This window comes from Bos indicus, chromosome 23, assembly GCF_029378745.1.
Source record: "Bos indicus isolate NIAB-ARS_2022 breed Sahiwal x Tharparkar chromosome 23, NIAB-ARS_B.indTharparkar_mat_pri_1.0, whole genome shotgun sequence".
NCBI lineage: Eukaryota > Metazoa > Chordata > Mammalia > Artiodactyla > Bovidae > Bos > Bos indicus.
In genome coordinates, this window is record NC_091782.1 from 4,044,937 (window position 1) to 4,054,662 (window position 9,726).

Genomic DNA, 9,726 nt, shown 5'->3' on the forward strand with positions numbered 1-9,726 from the left:
TTCATTCTTTGTGGAGCTACGAGTAATTGCCCTCTGCTATTCCCCAGTGGCATATTGAACACATTTTGACCTGGAGGGCTCATCTTCCAGGGTCATATCTTTTTGCCTTTTCATACTGTTCATGGGATACATACTGTTTCTCTCTCTTTTTTAGTAGTACATTTTTAATTTTTAACTGGGGAAAATTGCTTTACAGAGCTGTGTTGGCTTCTTCTATACAACAATGTGAATCAGCCGTAACTAAACACATATCCTTTCCCTCTTGAGCCTCTTGAGCCTCCCCTTACCCTCCCCTCTCCATCATGAGAGAGCATCAGGCTTGGCTCCTTGTGTTATATAGCAACTTCTCACCAGCTATCAATTTTACACATGATAGTGTATATATGTTGATGCCGTTTTCTCCATTCGTCCCATACACTCCTTCCCCCACTGCATCCACAAGTTCATTCTCTACATCTGTGTCTCCATTCCTTCCCTGCAAATAGGTTCATCAATACCATTTTCCCAGATTCCATATATATGTGTTCATGCTCACAAGCTAAATCGCTTCAGTTGTGTCTGACTCTGTGACCCCATGGACTGCCAGGTTCCTCTGTCCATGGGATTTCCCAGGCAAGAATACTGGAGTGGGTTGCCATGCCCTCCTCCAGGGGATCTTCCTGACCCAGGGATTGAACCTACATCTCCTGTTTCCTGTATTGGCATGTTGGGTTCTTTGCCAAAGGTGGGTTCTTTGCCACTAGCACGACCTGGGAAGCCCTCATATATGTGTTAATATATGATATTTTTCTCTTTTTGACTTACTTCACACTCTATAACAGGCTGTAGGTTCATCCTCTCAGTACAACTGATTCAAATTCATTCTTTTTTATGGCTGAGTAATAATAGTCCATTGTATATATGTACTACATTTGCTTTATCCATTCATCTATAGGTGGACATCTAGGTTGCTTTCATGTCCTGGCTATTGTAAGTAGTCCTGCAATGAACATTGGGTTCATTGAATTTCTTTTAGAATTGCGGCTTTCTCCGGGTACATGCCCAGTTGTGGGATTGCTGGGTCATATAGTAGATTTATTGCTAGTTTTCTTAAGGAATTTCCATACTGTTCTCCTTATGGCTGTAACAGTTTACATTCCTATCAACAGTGTAGAAAAATTCCCTTTTCTCCACATCCTCTTCAGCATTTATTGGTTGTAGGTTTTTTGATCATGGCCATTCTGACTGGTGTGAGATGATACCTCACTGCAATTTTGATTTGCATTTCTCTAATAATTAGTGATGTTGAGCATCTCTTCAAGTGTTCGTTGGCCATCTGTATGTCTTCTTTGGAGAAATGTCTGTTTAGGTCCTCTGCTCATTTTTTGATTGGCAAGTTTTCTTTTTTCTTTCTGATATTGAGCTGTATGAGCTGCTTATGTATTTTGGAGGTTAATGCTTTGTCAGTTTTTTCATTTGAAGTTATTTTCTCCCATTCTCAGAGTTGTCTTTTCATCTTGTTTATTGTTTCCTTTGCTATGCAAAAGCTTTTAAGTTAATTAGGTCACATTTGTTTATTTTTGCTTTTATTTCCATTACTTTAGGAAGGGGGTCAAGGAGGATCTTGCTGTGATTTATGTCAAAGAATATACTGCTTATGTTTTCCTCTAAGAGCTTTATAGTTTCTGGCTTTACACTGAAGTGTTTAATCCATTTTGAGTTTATTTTTGTGTATAGTGTTAGGAAGTGTTCTAATTTCATTCTTTTACACAAAGCTGTCTGGTTTTCCAAGTGCTACTTATTGAAGAGACTGACTTTTCTCCATTGTATATTCTCAGCTCCTTAGTCAAAGATAAGCTGCCCCTAAGTGCATGGGTTTATCTCTGGGGCTCTTATCTTGTTCCATTGGTCTATATTTCTGTTTTTGTGCTAGTTCCACACAATCTTGGTGACTGTAGCTTTGTAGCATAGTCTAAAGTTAGGAAGGTTGATTCCTCCAGCTCCATTTTTCTTTCTCAAGATTGCTTTGGCTATTCAGAGTCTCTTGTGTTTCCATACAACTTGTGAAATTTTTTGTTCAAGTTCTGTGAAAAATACCATTGATAGTTTAATAAGGATTGCATTGAATCTATAGATTGCTTTGGGTAATATAGTCATTTTCACAATATTGATTCTTCCAATACCAGAATATGATACATCTCTCCAGCTGGGTCATCTTTGATTTCTTTCATCAGTGTCTTATAGTTTTCTGCATACAGGTCTTTTGTCCCTTTAGGTGGGTTTCTTCCTGGGTATTTTATTCTTTTTGTTGCAGGGGTCAACAGGATTGTTTCCTTAATTTCTCTTTCTGATTTTCACTGTTAGTGTATAGGAAAGCAAGGGATTTATGTGTATTAATTTTATATTGACTTTACTATATTCTTTGATTAGCTCTAGTAATTTTCTGGTGGTATCTTTAGGGTTTTCTATGTATAGTGTCATGTTACCTGTAAACAGTGAGAGTTTTACATCTTCTTTTCCAATCTGGATTTCTTTTCTTTTTCTTCTCTGATTGATGTGGCCAGGACTTCCAAAATTATATTGAATAATAGTGGAGAGAGTGGGCACCCTTGTCTTGTTCTTGACCTCAGAGAAAATGCTTTCAGTTTTTCACCATTGAGAATGTTTGCTGTGGGTTTGTCATAGATGCCCTTTATTATGTTGAGGTAGCTTCCTTTCATGTCTACTTTCTGCAGAGTTTTTACTATAAATGGATGTTGAATTTTGTCAAAATCTTTCTCTGCATCTATTGAGATGATCATATGGGTTTTAGTTTTCAATTTGTTAATATGGTGTAACCACATTGATTGATTTGCATATATTGAGAAACCCTTGCATGCTTGGAATAAAGCCCATTTGATCATGATGTGTGATCCTTTTGATGTGTTATTGGATTCTATTTGCTAGAATTTTGTTGAGGATTTTTGCATCTACGTACATCAGTGATATTGACCTGTAATTTTCTTTTTCTGTTTGTGGTGTCTTTTTCTGGTTGTGGTATGAGTTTGGGAGTTTTCCTTAGTCTGTAAGACACTTCCAGAGTCTTACAGATAGGTGCCAGCTCTTCTTAAACTTTGGTAGAATTCATCCATGTCCCTGTGGGGTTTTTTTGTTTGTTTGTTGGTTTGTTTTTTTTTTTTTTTTTTGCTGTTTTAGGAAGATTTTTTATTAAAGTTTTGATTTCCGTGCTTGTGATTGATCTCTTAATATTTTCTCTTTCGTCCTGGTTCAGTCTTGGAAGGTTATAATTTTCTAAGAATTTGTCCATTTATTTCAGGTTGTCCATTTTATTGGCATATAATTGTTTGTAGTAGTCTCTTATGAGCCTTTGTATTTCTGTGTTGCTTGTTGCAATTTCTCCTTTTTCATTTCTAATTTTATTGATTTGAGTCTTCTCCCTTTTCTTGATGAGTCTGGCTAATGATTTTTCAATTTTTTTTTTAATCTTCTCAAAGAACCAGGTCTTATTTTCATTGATCTTTGCTATTATTTCCTTCTCTTCTCTTCTTTTCTTTTTTCATAACAAAGATCACACTATTTATTTAGTGTGGAAGTTGGGGGAGGTAGGGAGGGAAAACCACACAGACATCCCTCTGGATTGCTTGGGACCTTTTCCCACTTGGAGAAAATTCATTATTGCCTCCATATTCTCAGTAATGGGTCCTCCAAGCAGCCGGACTAAGAGGCAGAGAGAGGAGATGATCTGAGCCTTCTCTGTGTTCCACTAGAGTAAAATCCAATTCCAGATCAAAGGCATCATTGCTGCACTCTCCTTTCCTTCCTCAAATAGAACTTTCTGGCCTAGAGGGAAACAGCAAAAGCTCAAGTGCAGAAGCCAAGATGCCAAAGGCCAGGGGTTCTAGACAGAAAGACTCCTCCCCCACTATTCCCAAAAAGCAATGAATGAGGGGAGGGGTTAAAAGGGTGCCAGTCATAGCTCTGACGGCTTCAGAAGGGGTACCCACACTATCCTTGGGTTACCCAGCACCCAGAGGCCCAGAGACCTAGCTCCCTAGGCTGTATGTATTCCTGACCTAGACTGGCCCCTCTGTATACTTCTGTCTGGTGGGAGAAAACTCTAAACCAGAAATCAACAAGGTATCCCCCCACCCACTCAACTCACGTGCACATGTGTGTGTGCATGGCACCCCCACCCCCCACCCCCCCACACACAGACACACACTGCTGAGACAGACTCCAATCCTCTTCATATCTTTTCAGTGGGGATTAAATCAGTGGTACGTGGAGATGCGGGCAGGTCCTGGGTTCGTGGAAATGTGTGTATGTACTGAAGCATGTATGTTTGAGGAAACAGAACCAATATAATCCTCTGTGAGCCATACTGTTTAGCTCCACTGAACCCTTTTCTTCGACTCAAATTCCATTAACATCTCTAAGTCTCCTTTGCCAGGCCAGAGCCTGGACTCTCTGGCCTAAAAGAACTATTAGTGTTTCCATTCCCTGTCAATTCCAAGTTCTCAACTCAGGCTGATTCCCCCTTCTTACAGAAAGTCTCATCCCCTCCTCCCCTTGTTGGGCTGGTCCAGGATTTGTTAACTTCTGCTCCAGAGTGCTGTCTCACCTCTCTCTTTGGACAGAAAGAACAGGTATCTTCCTTCCTCTGCAAGTCCCAATAAACCCTGGGAAAGTGACCAAAACAGGGAGTGAGGACGAAAATCACAGCCTGCTTCACCTGCCCCACCTTCAGAGTGTGGAAGTGTAGTATTGGGTAGGCTAGACATGGGAGGGGATGGGGAAGAAAAATAAGGAAGACTTACCAAAACTAAACATGAGACAAGAAAAACTTTAGTGCTAGAGATGGAAGACCCTGTTCCAATAAACCAGAGAATGGTTTCTCCTTTAACCCTGCACTGCTACTGAGAAGTTTGAAGGTTGCAAAAAGATGGTTGTGGGGCAAGGAGGTGGCGCCAATCAGTAAAAACTACACAAACTGTTTAAATAGCTCTGTTGCAAGCAGAGCCAGGAGAGAAGGTTCTATAAGAGGTGGAGAAGTAAAACTAGAATTCTCAGAGTTATGGGGCTGGGGCCCACACCTCTAATGTCACCCTGCTGTCTGGAGAGGACAAGGGATAAAAACAGAACAGAAGGGATGACCCACAGAGGGTCTGGTTGACAGAGGGACCAAATGCTGGCATCAAGGGAAGGGAGATGCAGGAGGACCAGGGCTGAGAGGTTAGGAGAACTAAGAGCCCAGGAGTCTCTTGATATCTGCTTTGATGTCCTGTCCTGTGGCGATCAGGGCCTGCAGTCTGGCCTTTCATGAAGCCCATGGAGTTGAGCTGCTCCAGCTGCTGCTAAAATCTCACTTCCGGAGTTTGCACCTGTGAACTTCCACTTCCAGCCAAAAGCTGGATCATCTGCTGCATGAGTTGTTGCTGAACACTGGAGGCATCTGTTGGAGAGGATGTGACTGGCAGGGCTGGAGAGGAGGTGGGCACCTTGGGTGCAGATCCCATGTTGCTGCCTGCCAAGGATATTGGGGTCCAGGCCATCCTAGAAGAGCTAAGGCTGGATACCAGCCTGGGGGCTTCAGTCTGCAAGGTCTGAAGTCCCTGCTGGATGTGCAGCAGTCCCTGCAAGGCTCAGGGATTGGTGAAAATGGAGAGCAACTCTGGATTCTGCAGCTGCTGCAGGAAGACTGGGATGCCGGGAGCCGGCATATTGCATATTGAGTGCATATTGCATATTGAGTGCAGCACTTTCCACAGCATCATCTTTCAGGATCTGGAATAGCTCAACTGGAATTCTATCACTGCCGGTAGCCAGCGTGAGGAACTCCGCCCATGACAAAGGTCATGAGGAAGGAGGCTCAGCATATGCAAAGGCAGGATCGAGCCTCAGGAGTCCCCCGTCTACCCCCAAAAGCAGAGTCTGCCTACTTTCTGCTTTGTGCTTTCACCTACACCTCTGACTTTACGGGGGGCTGTCCCCCACTACCTCTCTCTGAAAAAAAGAGTTAGCTTACAGCTCCAGTTAATAATTCCTGGGTGTGACAGTGTCTAACCTACAAACTCCTTTGGAAATCCTCTAGCCTGCCTGAATAGGTTTTTCCGGCCACACGTGATTGTTCAGAGCCTCCCAACTGTGAGAGGCAGGAGATGTTCTAAACTGTCTAAACACAGATTCTTTTGAGCAGTTAAAAGATTGATTAGAAATTGTATTGGTGAAGGGATTTTCACTTGTTGGGCCAATGTTTGCTGCTAAGTTTCCATATCCCTTATCTGCTGTGTCCCTGGCAGTGTATTGATTAATATAATTGGTGTAAGTAGTAGCTTTAATGTTTGTAACCTGGGACCCTTGAGTTAATTCTTTTTCTTGTTATAGCCCACCACACCTTTGCTCTGTAGGAATGCAACTTTATCTAATGCTTTTTGGAGGCTGGCGCCTGACTTTAGAATAATCACCTTTAGAGAAAAAGGCCTCCGGGCCAGAAGATGATGCAAATCACCTAAACTTTTGCATATGATAAGTTTGCAGGAAGAAAGCCTGGCTTACTGCATGACTCTACCCCTTCCCCCATTATCCTCTATGCATAACTTAAGGTATAAAAACTACTTTGGAAAATAAAGTGCGGCCCTTGTTCACCGAAACTTGGTCTCACCATGTCGTTCTTTCTCTTACCTTCTGGCTGAATTATTCAGCCTCTTTTCTCCACTGAATTTCCTCACTGAGCTATCCTTATTCTATTACTCTTTATATCCTTAATTAACGTTTAATTAAGCAGTTGTTTCCTGATCCTCGCTGACGCCGTCCCCGCTTCGAATTCCCTGGATCCACAGGGGCTGGACCCCGGCAAGTGGCACCTGGGAGCTGCAGGCAGAGCCGCTCCTGAACCTAGGGGTTCCCTGTGAAGAGTGGCACATTCACCAAAGTCAGGGTTCTGAGCAAGCATTTGCATCATGCTATGCATTTAGGGGACTGAGATCATGTTCTGCATCAGTTGGGGGTTCTCAGAGATCTGCTGACGAAGGGCCTACATTTCTGGGCTGTTGAACATCTCTGACTCCAGGCTCAGTTCAGGTCAACTGCTCAGTCGTGTCCAAATCTTTGTGACTTCATGGACTAGAGCACACTAGGCTTCCCAGTCCATCACCAACTCCTGGAGCTTACGCAAACTCATGTCCATTGAGTCAGTGATGCCATCCAACCATCTCATCCTCTGTCATCCCCTTCTCCTCCTGCCTTCAATCTTTACCAGCATCAGGGTCTTTTCAAATGAGTCAGTTCTTTGCATCAGGTGGCCAAAGTATTGGAGTTTCAGCTTCAGGGGCCAAAGTATTGGAGTTTCAGCTTCAGCATCAGTCCTTCCAGTGAATATTCAGGACTGATCTATCTCCTTTAGGATGGACTGGTTGGATCTCCTTGCAGTCCAAGTGATTCCCAAGGGACTCGTCTCCAACATCACAGTTCAAAAGCATCAGTTCTTTGGCGCTCAGCTTTCTTTATAGTCCAACTCTCACATGCATACCTGACTACTGGAAAAACTATACCTTTGACTAGACAGACCTTTGTTGGCAAAGTAATGTCCCTGATTTTTAATATGCTGTCTAGGTTGGTCATAACTTTTCTTCCAAGGAGTAAGCGCCTTTTAATTTCATGGCTGCAATCACCATCTGAAGTGATTTTGGAGCCCCCCCAAAATATAGTCTGTCACTGTTTCCATTGTTTCCCCATCTATTTGCCATTTAGTGATGGAACCAGATGCCATTATCTTAGTTTTCTGAATGTTGACTCTTAAGCCAATTTTTTCACTCTCCTCTCTCACTTTCATTAAGAGGCTCTTTAGCGCTTCTTCACTTTCTGCCAGGCTAGCTGCATTGATCCCAAAGGGGTTGGAGACTGCTGGGTGCACCTGGATGGTCACCAATCATCCAGTGACCTCCCCACCAGACCCAGAGGCCGGGGGGTTGGGGGGTCAAGGTGCTCCAGGAGTTAGGGAGGGGCTCTTGTTTCTCAGTCCACAGAGGCTGGGAGGAAGAGCTGTCAGAGTTCCCAGCCAGTAAAGAAAAGGGATTGTTGCCAAACTGTTTCTGGGCAGCTGTAAACATGGGCTTCTTGATGTCCATGCACATGTGGCAGAAGGCATTACACCCTCCACTGATGCTCTCCAGATTGCTTAGAGCCTAGTCCTGCTTCTGCATCATCTCTCACATCATGGCTGGATTTCCAGCCAGCTCCATCGTCTGCATCATAAGCTCAGGGTTGTGAGCACGTGATAAGAGCATGTGATTGTGGCTTTCAGTCTGTCTGCCCTCTGATGGACAAGGACAAGAGGCTTATGTAAGCTTCCTGATGGGAGAGACTGACTAAGGGGGAAACTGGGTCTTGTTCTGATGGGTGGGGCCATGCTCAATAAATCTTTAATCCAATTTTATGTTGATGGGTGGAACTGTCTTCCCTGCTATTTCCCTGGGGCCAAACTATGGTGGAGGTAATGAAGATAATGATTCAGTTCAGTTCAGTTCATTTCAGTCATTCAGTCGTGTCCGAATCTTTGCGACCCCATGAATCATAGCACGCCAGGCCTCCCTGTCCTTCACCAACTCCCGGAGTTCACTCAAACTCATGTCCATCAAGTCGGTGATGCCATCCACCTATCTCATCCCCTGTTGTCCGCTTCTCCTCCTGCCCTCAATCCCTCCAGGCATCAGAGGCTTTTTCAATGAGTCAACTCTTCACATGAGGTGGACAAAGTATCGGAGTTTCAGCCTCAGCATCAGTCCTTGCAATGAACACTCAGGACTGATCTCCTTTAGGATGGACTGGTTGGATCTCCTTGCAGTCCAAGGGACTCTCAAGAGTCTTCTCCAACACTACAGTTCAAAAACATCAATTCTTCAGTGCTCAGCCTTCTTCACAGTCCAACTCTCACATCCATACATGACCACTGGAAAAACCATAACCTTGACTAGGTGGACCTTTGTTGGCAAAGTAATATCTCTGCTTTTCAATATGCTATCTAGGTTGGTCATAACTTTCATTCCAAAGAGTAAATGTCTTTTAATTTCATGGCTGCAATCACCATCTGCAGTGATTTTGGAGCCCCCCAAAATAAAGATAATGATGACCTCCCTCAAAAGATCCCAGGCATGTACTGCTCCACTCAGTGTCTCCCAACCCTGCAGCAGGCCACCACCAACTCACACCTCTGCTGGAGACTCCCGGACACCCACAGGCAAGTCCAGGACAGTTTCCTGTGGGGTCACTGCTCTTTTCTCCTGGGTTTCTGGTGCACAGGAACCCAGCTGGTTCTGTTGTGCCCTCCGAGAATTCACCCCTCCTATAATCTTGCTGGGGCTTCTCATTTGCCCTTGGACGTGGGCTTATCTCGTCACAGATGATCCAGCACATACCGTCTTACACGGGTTTCTCTGACCTTGCACGTAGGGTATCTCCACACGGCTGGTCCAGAAAAGCACGGCTGCTGCTAATGACCTTGGGCATGGGGTATCTCCTCTCGGCCGCTCCAGTGCCATCTCTATACAGTCAGCAAAAACAGGATTGGGAGCTGACTGTGGTTCAGATCATGAATCCCTTATTGTCAAATTCAGACTGAAATTGAAGAAAGTAGGGAAAACCAATAGACCATTCAGATATGACATAATCTAATAATGGCAGAAAGTGAAGAGGAACTAAAAAGCCTCTTGATTAAAGTGAAAATGGAGAGTGAAAAAGTTGGCTTAAAGC

At 43.7% G+C, this 9,726-nt stretch overlaps 1 pseudogene; it reads right to left on the minus strand.

Annotated features, from left to right (window-relative positions):
• Positions 1 to 5,221: 5,221 nt before the first annotated feature.
• LOC109576542 (ubiquilin-4-like) lies at positions 5,222 to 8,264 on the minus strand (annotated as a pseudogene).
• Between the last annotated feature and the right edge of the window lie 1,462 nt (positions 8,265 to 9,726).